Source organism: Chlorocebus sabaeus, chromosome 7, assembly GCF_047675955.1.
Source record: "Chlorocebus sabaeus isolate Y175 chromosome 7, mChlSab1.0.hap1, whole genome shotgun sequence".
NCBI classification, from domain to species: Eukaryota; Metazoa; Chordata; class Mammalia; order Primates; family Cercopithecidae; genus Chlorocebus; species Chlorocebus sabaeus.
The window spans coordinates 93,482,137-93,496,385 of NC_132910.1; the positions used below are offsets into that span (position 1 = coordinate 93,482,137).

The 14,249-nt window shown below is 35.5% G+C and overlaps 1 protein-coding gene across 9 annotated transcripts in view; it reads right to left on the reverse strand.

Moving 5' to 3' along the window:
* The window catches only part of INPP4B (inositol polyphosphate-4-phosphatase type II B), an 819,089-nt gene that overhangs the window by 417,678 nt on the left and 387,162 nt on the right, over positions 1 to 14,249 (reverse strand). The gene's annotated exons all lie outside the window — the stretch shown is intronic.

Genomic DNA, 14,249 nt, shown 5'->3' on the forward strand with positions numbered 1-14,249 from the left:
ACCACTCAGATTCTAGGCTCATAAATCAAAAGGGATGAATAGGGAATTCTGCCAGATAAAAAGTCAATGTGGGCTACAGACTCATGTTTACTTAACCAGACTTTCTAGACTGTTACCTGGAGCTGTCCTGGATTCTAGCCTGGGCTTCAGTCTCTCCAGCAATTGGTTCATGTCGTACCATCAGTACTTCCAGGCTGCCCAGGGTCTCATAATCTCAGTTCTCTCTTCCTGGTGCTGGACACTCACCTTCCCTCTCATCTCCTATAAGAAACTGACCTCTTTGTGATGGACTCTTACCATAGAGCAGCCCTGACCCAGCCTAGATTCTGTCCCCAGCTCTCACTCCCTTTCATCTTTGCTCTCCCCAGCCTCAGGTCTGCTGCCCAACTCCTGGCACCCCATTCAGCCCCTGGCAAGGACAGACCAAAGTACCTCTGGGACTAAACAGAGCCACTTCATGGCATGCCAAACTTAGGAATGTGTTGGAGGTTGGCAAGGACAGTTAGAGCACAGCTCACAATAATAACTAGTGTCTTAATGTCATCAAAGCAAGATCATCTAGAATTTAACAATTCACTAAAAGCAATGTGGGTTTTAGGACACACTGCGGTTCAAACTAGTGTGACATATAGAAGCATGCAGAGGGAGAGAGAGACCAGAGATAGAATAAATTCTATAAAATACCATTGACTAGAACATCACACTTCCCTTTCTTCCTTGGAAATACGGAATCAGGAGAGGTGCTACTAATATCCATCCATAATTTCCACAGAGTTTTATTTTTACTGCTGTTTGTGAAATTCATTTTAGTCAACAGTAGCCACGATTTTCTGAGGACGTTTATGTGCCATGCTCTATGTTATCATTCTATATGCATTACATTAATCTTCATAACAAATTTATCATGTAACTTCAGCTTTCCAGATACAAAACTAAAGATTAAAAAGTAATTTATTCCAGGATCCACTTACTAATTGGAGAAACATAGATGTGAACTGGAGTCTCCAATACTAGAGCCCTTTCTCCTTCTTTTCACACACAAAATTTTTCAAACTTCTATTATTTCTTGAGAAAGAAATTAGGGCAGAGGGATAGAAACAAAGAAGGAAGGACTAGAAGACATTTATCTTATATTTGCTGTTTTTAATTATATTATTCTTAATTCTTAAAAATAACTCTCCCCTCAAAAAAGTATAACCTATCAATATAGCATTTAATATCCAAGTACTACAACCTATAGATAAAAAAGTGAAAATCAAAACACAACAGGTGTATTTATGATCTTATTTATAGTATCCTGTGTGTTTGTGACATACTCATCTCTGGTTCTTTTACTGGTTCTTGATGCAAATATACTTTCTGTGGATAAGCCAGAATAAAAAAAAGTCAAGAATAAAGATTCAAAATCATTGGTAATCATCGGTGTTTGAACATAGTTTCCTTTTTTGTTGCTGTTTTTTTTTTTTTTTTTTTTTGAGATGGAGTCTCACTCTGTTGCCCAGGCTGGAGTGCAGTGGCATGATCCTGGCTCACTGCAATCTCTACCTCCTGGATTCAAGCGATTCTCCTGCTTCAGCCTCCTGAGTAGCTGGGATTACAGGCACACACCAGCACACCTAGTTAATTTTTGTATTTTTGGTAGAGACGGGGTTTCAACATGTTGGCCAGGCTGGTCTCAAACTCCTGACTTCAAGTGATCCGCCTGCCTCAGCCTTCCAAAGTGCTAAGGTTGCAGGCGTGAGCCACCGCACCTGGCCTGAAAATAGTTTCTAATGATTGGATACATCCAGTTATCCAGACCCAGTATTCTGGTTACTTAACAAAGAGATAATAGTTTCTTTTATTGCTTCTTTAAATTATAGGATGGCCTTTTGGAGATCACAATCCCAGTCAAGAAACAATTCCAAATCACAATGAGTAATCCATGATCACTGGAACTAGCAAAATAGTGACAGTTAAAAGGACAGCACACAAAGCAGCAAGGCAGAGACCTCAGCTGAACAAGCACTGTGCTTTTGATTCATTGTAAATCAGAGATCAGTTCTGTTATTCACTCATTTCAAATTAGGGTAAGAGTAATGTATATGAAGTAAAGGGGGGTGCTCTATCTCTGTGACAAGGCACCCTTTTTTATTATACTTTTAAGTTCTAGGGTACATGAGCACAACGTGCAGGTTTCATACATAGGTATACATGTGCCATGTTGGTTTGCTGTACCCATCAACTCATCATTTACATTAGGAATTTCTCCTAATGCTATGCCTCCCCCAACCCCCCATCTGCCGACAGGCCCTGTGTGTGATGTTCCCCACCCTGTGTCCAAGTGATTTCATTATTCAGTTCCCACCTATGAGTGAGAACATGCAGTGTTTGATTTTCTGTCCTTGTGATAATTTGCTCAGAATGATGGTTTCCAGCTTCAGCCATGTCCCTGCAAAGTACATGAGCTCATTGACGAGGCACCCTTAATTGTGACAACCCAAATAGTATCAGATCTGAATCAGAATTTGAATAATTTCCAACAATGACCCGATGTCCTGAAGGGGAACACATGGACCCACTTTGGGAATGCAGTGAGTCAGTCATCTAACTCATTAGATTTTGTTCTGCGTCATTCAGCAAAAGGGAAAGCATCTTGAAGAATTACAAAGTGAAGATAGAAACACATGCTTGATGGAATCTCCATCTGCTCTTTGAAAGGGCTTGGTTAAATCTTTAAAATACGGGGGTAAAATGTTTCAAGAGAACGTAGAATTGAAGAGGTATAAAGAAACTGGTAATCATCTCATTTAAGTGATGGGAACACCAAGGCTCAGAGACAAATCTGAAGAGTTTTTCACGTATCCAGCTGACTAGTGGCCACATGGGGATTAAAGAGGCCTTTTGTTTTGATATGAGCTTTTTACTCTGCTCTTCAGTGTGTGACACACTTGGTTGCTTCTCACATGTCATCAAAAGGATAGAAACTTTCACTGGATGTTCTAGAAAACACTGAAACTTCATGGAAACTTTTTCTTCTATAAATACTTCACTCGACACATTGGACTTTGCCTGCTTAACAAAATCTTGTGAAGCCTTGAACCCCAAATACTTGAAAAGGTAAAATTGCTATCACACAGCAGAAGTTTTTTTTGTTTGTTTGTTTTTTAAAGAACACGAGAGTTATATAACAGTTTGCTGGATGGATAAGGAGTTTTCAGTGCCTTTCTCTGACATCTTCTGGAAATCTAAGTAAAGGAAAAGAATATATTGTCCACACTTAAGGTGACAGGACTTTTTCTGATACTTTTCTTCAAACAAACTGAAAATTCCAAATATAGTGACTTCTAGCATCCTATCTCAGGAAGCAGAAATACATAAAGCAAATTATAATTTGACTGGAGATTCTTTTTTCGCATGTACCAAAGTAGAGGAATCTAAAGAAGTGTGGCCTCAGCACTGTCAGATGTTTCAAAATCCTTATGCACACAGCCAAACATGTACCCAAGATTAGTTAAATACATGTGCTAAAGCAAAACTAAAACTGAAGCTTTGATTGTATCCTCAGGACATTTTTAATGCAGACATCATCACACATTATTAATTCCTAGGGCTGACTGAATTCCTTATGATGATACATTTCAGGTTCAAATTAGTATTGACTAAATTATCTATAGTTTCTGATGATGGATTACTCATTTTATTTTGAAATTTAACATTTCAAAGTAAGACAGATAATGAATTCAATTAAAATTTTATCTTCTGCTTTTTATGACGGCAGGCAAGAATAAATATATATATGTGATTATTATAATTTCACTTTAGCTCTCCAGAGAAGTTCATTGAATGCCTGAGGTTATCTGCAAAGAATATAATATGACATAACTAAGTTTTCTCTTTCCCTATTGCCTACTGCATACACATAATGCATCTTAATTCTTTGTACCACAAGCAGTTTCCTTACTCTCCAATATGTACACAATCACGCAGTCTACCTTAAAATATTTATTCAATAATACTGCTCTACAGTGAGAATAAGAGAAAAAATCAAAAATAAAAATTTAACTGCTAAACTTGAACTGGGTGGAATAGCTACAAGAAGAAATAGTGCAGACAATGAAGTTCCAGGCCATTGTTCCACCTGCAAATTCATTCAGCATTTCTCTGAGCAACTCATGGGACTAGAGGAAATCATGGACTGATTTAACAAATGCCCTGTGAAACATGGGTTAATCCTCTGTGATGAACTGGGGTATATGAAGGCCTGCCACTGAGTTAGTAGAAGGATATGAGCTCAAATTTTATGTAAATGTATGATATGATTTATGTCACTGAAAACTGAAAAAAAAAAAAAAAACATGTGTAGACGTTCCTTCTTCCTTCCCCATCTTCTTAATCTCAAGTAAAAGATCACTAGCTTTTAGGATTGTTTTGACCCTACATGTCAGAAGGGAGGAAATATCATGATTAATTCATGTCATATGAATTTATTGAGCACCTACTATATAGAGTTTATTGTTGTAAATAGAAATGTTTTCATTCACATTCTGCCCTTGCCAGAGTACTAGCTTTCAATTTGTAATTAGCATAACCAACATAAAACTCATTTCTGCACACCTCCCTATGCACCCTCCTAACCCCTGAATGTTTTTACCACTTAAAACCTACTGCTTCTTTCCCCATTCATGAACTACTCTGATAATTTCTTGACAAGCTTTTAATCCCTTCTCTAGGCAAGTTAATATGTTTGTTTTTGAATGACTGTTTTCTATTGTTTTGGTGTCTTTCCTGTATTCATTAACACTGTGTTAGTCTGCAGTGCTCATCTAGATCCCTGTCATGTCACATGGCATTTAACATTATAGTAATTCCAAATGAGAGAGGTACAGCAAAGTGGTTGGGACCAATTATGGATCCAAACTGCCTAGGCCTTTTCATTTACTCTGCGACCTTGTGCAATTTACTTAGCCATACTGTCCCTTAGTCCCCTTACAATAAATTGGGAAAATGGTAATATCTATTTTGGAGAGAATTCATACATGCAAAGTTGTTAATTGTTTTATTTCTAGCCAAGATGCATCAGGGCAGCTAAAAGCTATACCTCACACTGATTAAGAGTAAATACACTAAGCAAGCTACCTAAAGACTCTAAAAAAATAAGTTAAACAGGAAAACTGTTGAAAGGAGTTAAAATTTGGAGAAGTTAACCTTAGTACAGTGGATTTTTCATTTTCCTTCTTTGTTTTCTCATGGTTTTGATCAAAGAACAGTCCCCATTCTTTGACATGAACCATAAAATAATCAAAAATTGAAATCATATAATATTTTTAAACCACAATGATATTTAACTAGAATTCAATAACAAAAAATACCTGGAAAATACAAACATTTGGGAACTGGGAAACACACTCATATATCAGATTGTTGGATGCAGCTAACATGGTGCTCATAGAAAAATATAGAGTGCTTACATTAGAAAAGAAGTTTCAAATAAATGAGCTAAGCTTTGAAAATTTAAAATAGAGAAAATCTATGAAATCAACAATTAATTGTTTGAAAAGGTTAATTGATAAACCTCTACCTGGAATGACCAAGAAAGCAGAAAATATATAAATTACCAGTATTGGGAATGGAAGAGAGGATATCAATGTTGCGTGAAGTCAGGGACCCCAAATGGAGGGACCAGCTGAAGCCATGGCAGAAGAACATCATTGTGAAGATTTCATGGACATTTATTAGTTCCCCAAATTAATACTTTTACAATGTCTTATGCCTGTCTTTACTGCAATCTCTGAACATAAATTATGAAGATTTCATGGACACTTATCACTTCCCCAATCAATACTCTTGTGATTTCCTATGCCTGGCTTTACTTTAATCTCCTAATCCCAATATCTTCATAAGCTGAGGATGAATGTCGCCTCAGGATCCTGTGATGATTGTGTTAACTGCACAAATTGTTTGTAGAGCATATGTGTTTGAACAATATGAAATCTGGGCATCTTAAGAACAGGATAATGGCGATTTTCAGGGAACAAGGGAGATAACCTTAAAGTCTGGCTGCCTGTGGGCCAGGCAAGACAGAGCCATATTTCTCTTATTACTGAAAATGGGTAAGAGAAGTATTGCTGAATTCTTTCCCCAGTAAGGGATATTAATAATTAACAGCCCTGGGAAAAGAATGCATTCCCAGAGGAGGCCTCTGAAATGGTAGCTCTGGGGGTATCTGCCTTATGCCGATGTAGATAGGGATGAAACACACCCTAGTCTCCTGCAGCACCCCCAGGCTTGCTAAGATTAGGAAATTCCAGCCTGGCAAATTCTAGTCAGACTGGTTCTCTGCTCTTGAACCTTGTTTATCAATGACAATGCATGCACAGCTGGACAGGGAAGTTCATTAGTGATTCTAGTTTCGCCCTGACCTTGTGATCTCACCCTGACCTCCTGCCTTGTGATCTTTTATTGCCCTTAAAGTATGTGATCTCTGTGACCCACACTCTATTCATATACTCTCTCCCCTTTTGAAAATCACTAATAAAAACTTGCTGGTTTTACAGCTCAGGGGGCATCATGGAACCTGCCGACATGTGATGTCTCCCCTGGACACCCAGCTTTAAAATTTCTCTCTTTTGTACTCTTTCCCTTTATTTCTCAGACCAGCCGACACTTACGGAAAATAGAAAATGACCTACATTGACTATCGGGGGTAGGTTCCCCCAATAATCATATAGACCATAAACATTAATATGATAAGGAAATATTCTGATATTATGAAGGTAAACAAAAAAACAGATAAAATTGACCAATTACTTAAATGACACAACCAAATTTCACTCAAGAAGAAATAGGTAACCTGAATAATTCTATGCCTTTCATAGAAATTGAATTCGTAGTTAAAAGCTACAAAGAAAACTGACAGGCCAGATCCTTAATCAGATAATGGGCATAGTGAATGATAAAAATCCTTGATTCTTTGCCCATAAAAATGAGAAAAGACAAAGATGTTCACTTTAATCTCTCCTGTGTACATTGGAGGTATGATGCCTATGCAATAAGGGTAGGAAAAGAAAAAAAAAAAGACATGTAGATTGAAAAGCAAAGAATAAAGCCATCACTGTTTGCAGACAACATAACTGTTTACATAGAAATTCCAACATTTTCTAGAAAAGAAAGTTAGAAATAAGTGAGTTTATTATATACTATTTTAATTTTCAATTATACCAAAATAAAAGTAGGAGGGGGAGAATGAAGTACTGATATATCCTGCAAATGTTAATGAATGTTGAAAACATTATACTATGTGAAAGAACCATATACTGTATAATTCTATTCATGTAAAATGTTCAGAGGAGACAAATCTATAGAGACAAAAGGTAGATTAGTGGTTACTAGAGCTGGGGAAGTTGGAGCAAAATTGAAGTGATGGCTTTAGGGGCATAAGGTTTCTTTATGAAAAAATAAAAATGTTCCAATATTGACTGTAGTGATGGTTTCACATACAGTTCTGTGAATATGCAGTTTAAACAATTTTTGTATTTAAAATTTTTATGGGTACATTGTAGGTATAAATGTTTATGACGTATCAAAACCTCATCATTTCATGATGTGAAATAATCACACCATGGTGAATGTGACATCCACCCCCTCGATCAATTATCGTTTGTGTTACAAATAATTCAATTACACTATTTTAGTTATTTTAATATATACAATTAAGTTATTATCAACCATAGTCACCCTATTATGCTATCAAATAGTAGGTCTTATTCATTCTTTCTAATTATTTTCATAAACATTAACCATCCTCACATGCCCCTAAGGATACTGCTATTCCTAGCTTACTGATAACCATACTTCTACCTTCTAAGTCCATGAGTTCAATTGTTTTGATTTTTAGATCACACAAATAAGGGAGAACATATGATATTTGTCTTTCTGAGGTTGCCTGATTTCACTTAACATAATTATCTCCAGTTCTATCCATGTTGTTGCGAATGAGTGGATCTCATTCTTTTTTTATGGCTGAAGAGTATTCCATTGTGTATATGTACCACATTTTCTTTATCCATTCATCTGTTTATGGACACTTAGGATGCTTCCAACTATTGTAAACAGTGCTACAACAAACATGGGAATGCAGATATCTCTTCTATATACTGTTTTTCTTTCTTGTGGGTATATACCCAGTAGTGAGATTGCTGGATCACATAGTAGCTATATTTTTAGTCTTCTGAGGAAACAAGGAAACACCAAACTGTTTTTCATAGTGATTGTACTAGCTTACATTTCCTCCAGCAGTGTATGAGGGTTCCCTTTCTCCACATTCTGGTCAGCATTCGTTATTTCCTGTCTTTTGGATAAAAAGCATTTTAAATGGGGTGAAATGATATATCATTGCAGTTTTGGTTTGCATTTCTCTTATGATAAGTGATGTTGAGCACCTTTTCATATAGTTGTTTGCTATTTGTGTGTCTTCTTTTGAGAAATGTCTACTCAAATATTTAGCCCATTTTTGATAGGACTATTAGATTTTTTTCTATAGAGTTGTTTCAGATCCTTATGTATTCTGATTATTAACCCCTTGTCTGATGGGCAGTATGCAAATATTTTCTCCCATTCTGTGAACTGTCTCTTCATATTGTAGACTGTTTCCATTGCTGCACAGAAGCTTTTTAACTTGATGTGATCCCATTTGTCCATTTTTGCTTTGGTTGTCTATGCTTGTGGAGTACTCCTCAAGAAATATTGCCCAGACCAATGTCCTGGAGAGTCCCAATGTTTTCTTATAGTAGTTTCATAGTTTGAGGTCTTAGATGTAAATCTTTAATTCATTTTTATTTGTATATGGTGACAGATAGGTATCTAGCTTCATTCTTCTGCTTATGAATATACAGTTTTTCCAGCCTCATTTATTGAAAATACTGTCTTTTCCACAGTGTATATTCTTGACACGTTTGTCAAAACTGAGTTCACTGTAGGTGTGTGGCTTTGTTCTTGGACTCTCTATTCTGTTTCATTGGTCTATATGTCTGTTTTTATGCCAGTGCCATGCTGTTTTTTACTATAGCCTTTCTATTACTATAGCTGTTATATTACTATAGCCTTGTAATATAATTTGAAGTCAGGTAATGTGATTCCTCCAGTTTTGCTCTTTATGTTCTTCATATAGAATATAAAATGTAAAGAATATAAAATTTCATTCAGTTTTGTTATTTATATAGAATCTGTGTGCTATAATCTATCAATATTGATGAAAGAAATAAATAAGATCTATTTAAATAGATAGACTGTGCTCATAGATTAGAAGACTCATTACTGGTAAAAGGTCAGTTTTGCCCAAACTGATCTATAGATGATTGAATATAAATAAATAAAAATCCAAGCAAGAATATTAGTAGATATCAAGAAAAAGCTAATTCTAAACTATATATGGAAAGGCAAACAATGAATAGCAAAGTTTTGAGAAAGCAGAACAAAATCAGAGAACTCAAACTACTTAATTTAAAAAATAACAAGACCTTGGAAGAAGAATAGTTACAGAATAATAAGACAGAGACAATACATGCTTACATAATCAATTTTTTTTTACAGATTCAAAGGCAATTCAATGGATAGAAAAAATAATTATTTAAATAAATAGTGTAACAATTGAATACCTACGTGCAAAGAAACAAAAAAGAGAACACATTTCAGACCTTATACAATCAACTCACTATTAATAATCTGATTACAAAACCTAAAACTATAAAGCTTATACAGAAAAATATAGAAGAAAATCCTATAGACCTTGGTGAAGATTTGTTAATATAACACAAAACATAATACAATCCATAAAAGAAAATCATTTGTAAAGTTGACTTTATTGAAGTTAAAAACTTCCACTCTGTGAAATACACTGTTGAGAAAATGAAAAGACAAGCTACACATTGGAAAAAATATCTGCAAAACTTATATGCGATCAGGAATTTCAATATGGAATATTTAATGACCTTTTAGAACTCTATAAGAAACAAAAATATTCACTAAAAAACAATGGACAAATAATTTAAATAGACACTACACCAAATAAAACATATAAGATATATTAATGGTAAATAAGCACATGGAAAAAATGCTGTGTCATTAGTCATTAAGAATATATGAATTAAAATCACAGAGAACTATCACTACATACATATTAGAATAACTATAAATCATTCTAGAAGACTGACAATACCAATCTCTGGTAAGGGTGTTGACCAACTAGATCTCTTATACACTGCAAGTGGGAACACAAAATAGTATAGTTACTTTGGGAAAATATCTGGTAGCTCTTTTTTAGTTTTAGTTTTTGTTTATTAAAGACAGTGTTTCACTATGTTAACCAGGCTGGTCTCAAACTTCTGAGCTCAAGCAATCCTCCCACCTTGGCCTCCAAAAGTGCTGGGATTCCAGGCATGAGCTACCATATCTGCCCCAGTCTGGTAGTTCCTTATAAAATTAAATACACACCTACAATATGACTCAGCAATCTAACTTCTAGGTGTTTAGTCAAGAGAAATGAAATCTTTGATTACTCAAAAACCCGGACGCAGATGCTTTTAGTGGTTTTTAAAAAATAACTAAAAATCCAAAACAACCCCAAAGATCTCCAAATAGTAAAAGGACAATTACACAATGATAAACCTGTAAAATAAAATAAAAAGGAATAAAGAGACAAATGGGTGAATGTCAAGCACAATATGGTAAGTAAAAGGTGGCCAGCTCAAAAGGCTGTGTACTGTATAATTCTATTTTAATGGCATAAATATAAAAGACAGAATTAAAGGTATAGAAAAAGTCCAGTAAGTAAGCAAAAGAATTTGACCATAAATGAACAGGAAGAGGGAAGTTTTGTGGGATAATGTTAAGTGTTCTGTGCCTTGATTGTGGTGGTGGCTGCACACATGTGTGCATTTGTCAAAACTCAAAGAACTGTATGCCAAAGGTGAAAATTTTACTGTATGTAAATTTTTAAACAGTGAATAAAAATAAAAAGTATTTTAGAAGGGTTCATTAAATATTATGGTATTATTTCTTTTAATTATATTTATTATTAATATGGCCAGGAGAGTGGGAAATGGCCTACGAGAGGAACAATTTGAAACCTTTGATAATAACAAATGTGAAATCAATGAAAAGAGTTGCAGGAATAAAAAAAGTAGCAAACAGAAATCCCTTTGACAAGGCAGCAAGAAGGATAAAACTGGGACAGAAATATTCACTCATCTATAAAGGAGCCAACAGTTGCCACGATTTAATTGATATGCCTCAATTTGATCTGAATACACATCAATAAAAAAGAGGCCCCCATGGGTTTTGTGTGGTTGATAGAAAAATGGTAGAACAGGCTTCTGTGGAGGAGCAGTTCTCAGTGTCATGTGTATATCCAAGTCATAAATCAGGGAGAAATACTCAAAATAAGTTAAGTCCACAAGGAAATTGATGCAGGCAGGTGTCCTGGGAATTAAGACACCTAGCTCACCGTGCTGCAGAGCCTGGCTCCTGACTTTGAGGAAAACAGTAACAAAAATTAAGGACTCATTCAAAAAGCCAACCTGACTCAGACAACTGATATGGCTGCAGCCTGGTGATCATGGCCTAAATTCATCCCACCAGTAACCTAGAAAGCAGTGTGGAAAGAAGCTGCAAGGTTTGCCAGTGGGACACTCCCTTGGTGTTTTTCTTTTCGTTTGTTTGTTAGTAAAGGTTAAGGGTAGAGTAGAGGATAGAAGGAAAGAGGCATTAACATATTATGTGACTTGACTTCCACTGGCTGTATTTCAGGCTCAGTTTTCACAGATACGGATCAAAGGACAGTGCGTGAAAACAAACAAATGAAAACAAAACAAAGGTGAGAAGATCATTATCTTAGGAACTATCTAGGACAGTTTCATGGAGACAATTATTTTTATAAGAATTTAATAAATTTTTGCATCAAAAACATGAGGGTCGATAAAAGGAAGGAAGAGGAGGAAGAATGAAATGAAGAAGGAAGGAGGAAGAATGGGAAAGAAAAACAGGGAAGAGAATATTGAGAATGGAAGATATTAAAAAACGTGAGTAAAGACAAAAATGTAGTAATGTGGAATATACACAAATAATAGCAAACTGGCCAATCTGATGGTAGCAGTACATGCAGAAGCAGCACATTTTCAGATGGGTGATTATTCAGTCTGACTAGAATCTCTACTATCAATGAATGAAAAAAGTCACAGAGAAGTGTCATTTCTCTTACTCTAGATGTTAGATACGAGGTTTGTAAACCAGGGAATAGGACAATTTGGGCTGTTTGCACCCTAGCACTGTTAGTTCATAGCTTCACTCAATCAATCAAATATTAATTGAGCATCTATCAAGCTTAGCAGCATGCAAAGTGTTGTAATTCAGAAATTATATGTTACTATGCCTCTACCTGGAGTTTAAATCTGGATAGAAGAATCTAGAACATCTGCAAGAAAAAATAGTTTTAATAAAAGGATAAATGAATGTGCCTTTAAGTCTTTGCCTCCAGTGTGCAGAATCAATAAGCACTTTCTCAATGTTTTGTATTTGCAATATTGTCTTAGATATATGTTCTTAAAGTTAGCCTCCTTGCTTTTTAAGCTTCCTTCCCTTCCTTTCTAGAACTTACTATATCTAGATACGCTACTATATACCAGTCAATGTGTCAGTTAAGAGAGCAACAAGACAGAAACAATGTTGAAAAACAGAATTTGCAAATCCCATTTTAGAGAAGAGCTAACTGAGATTAAGAATAGTTACAAAATTTGTTCAGGGTCACACTAGAAACAAGTAAAGCAGCTGGGATTTAACCCAGGCTTCAAAATTCACCACCATTGCTTTTATCCTGAGAAAAATATAATCTCTAAAAACTATAATTTACAGATTACAAGACTCCTCATTTGGTTTGGAAAATTCCTCCTGAAAAAGGAAACAGTAAAGTTCAGTTTGGCGTCAAACAACATGCTCCCCAGAGGCCAACTAATTTTCAGATGGGTGATTATTCAATCCGGCTGGAATATGATGTTTTTCTTCCTACATTTATGTTTCAGTGTTGGTCTATTTTCTTTCTTTCCTTTTTTTAAGAATCCATTTTCAATTAAGATTTCTAATTAGATTCCATGTTTGAGACACATCTCTAGTAGAAAGCAAACGGCAAGAGTAGTAATTAAAAAGCAGCTGTCTCTTGTCTTTCTGGAACGAAACAAGCCATTTTGTCTGTAAGTTATGAAATCCTAGGAAATTCTGTGATGTTTGTCTCAGTTTTTAATAACAGTCAACTTAATTGGAAGATGCTGAATTGGTCTAAAAATGTCGATGCCCTTTCTAACACATATGCTGAAAATTTCTCTGCTAGAATAAGCATAAATCCACTCTGGGTTTTTCAGACTTTTAGTACTGCAAAGACAAAATTTCCACATTTTATATAAAATCAAATCATTGGCCCAGCAATGATAGCTAACACTTATAATCCCAGCACTTTGGCAAGCCAAGATGGGCTGATCATTTGAGCTCAGGGGTTCACGACAAGAATGGAAACATGCCAAAACCCCATCTCTACAAAAAAATTAGACGGCATGGTGGTGCATGCCTGTAGTCCCAGCTACTGAGAGAGGCTGAGGTGGGAAGATCAGCTGATCCTGGGAGGTGAAAGCTGCAGTGACCCATGACTGCGCCACTGCAATCCAGCCTGAGTGACAAGAGTGAGACCCTGAGTGACAGAGTGAGATTCATGGAACATAGCTATTTCTTAAAGATCAAATCATTCTTTAAAGTACTAAAGTAGGTATTACCCCAAGTCATTTGCCTTACTTTAGGACTTTTTCAGAAGCCTGCATTATAAAACTTTATAAATCAAAGAGAATAAGCATTTTCGAAGGAAAGAAATATGATTCAGATTAACTGAGATGCAAACAGTTATTTGTGTAGCTTTTCTCTGTATGGTTTAAGAGAACCAATATTACTAATGCTAATGTTGAAAATTATTTAGGAAGCTTTTACTCCAGTTGTTCTTGATACCTGAGGCTATATTTTCACATGTAAAGTATAATCAGGATTTGAGGCAATTAACCATATAATTAAGGTCAAGAAAAATCTTCAGCTGGAAAAAAAAATAAACCAATGAAGCACACAGATTTTTTCTGGCTTGCATTATCTAGATTCTAGAAAATTATCTAACACAGTTTAATGCACATAGCCATAAAATAGGTCAAGTTCCCTAAAAGCAGGCCAGTCTCAGGTACAAAAGA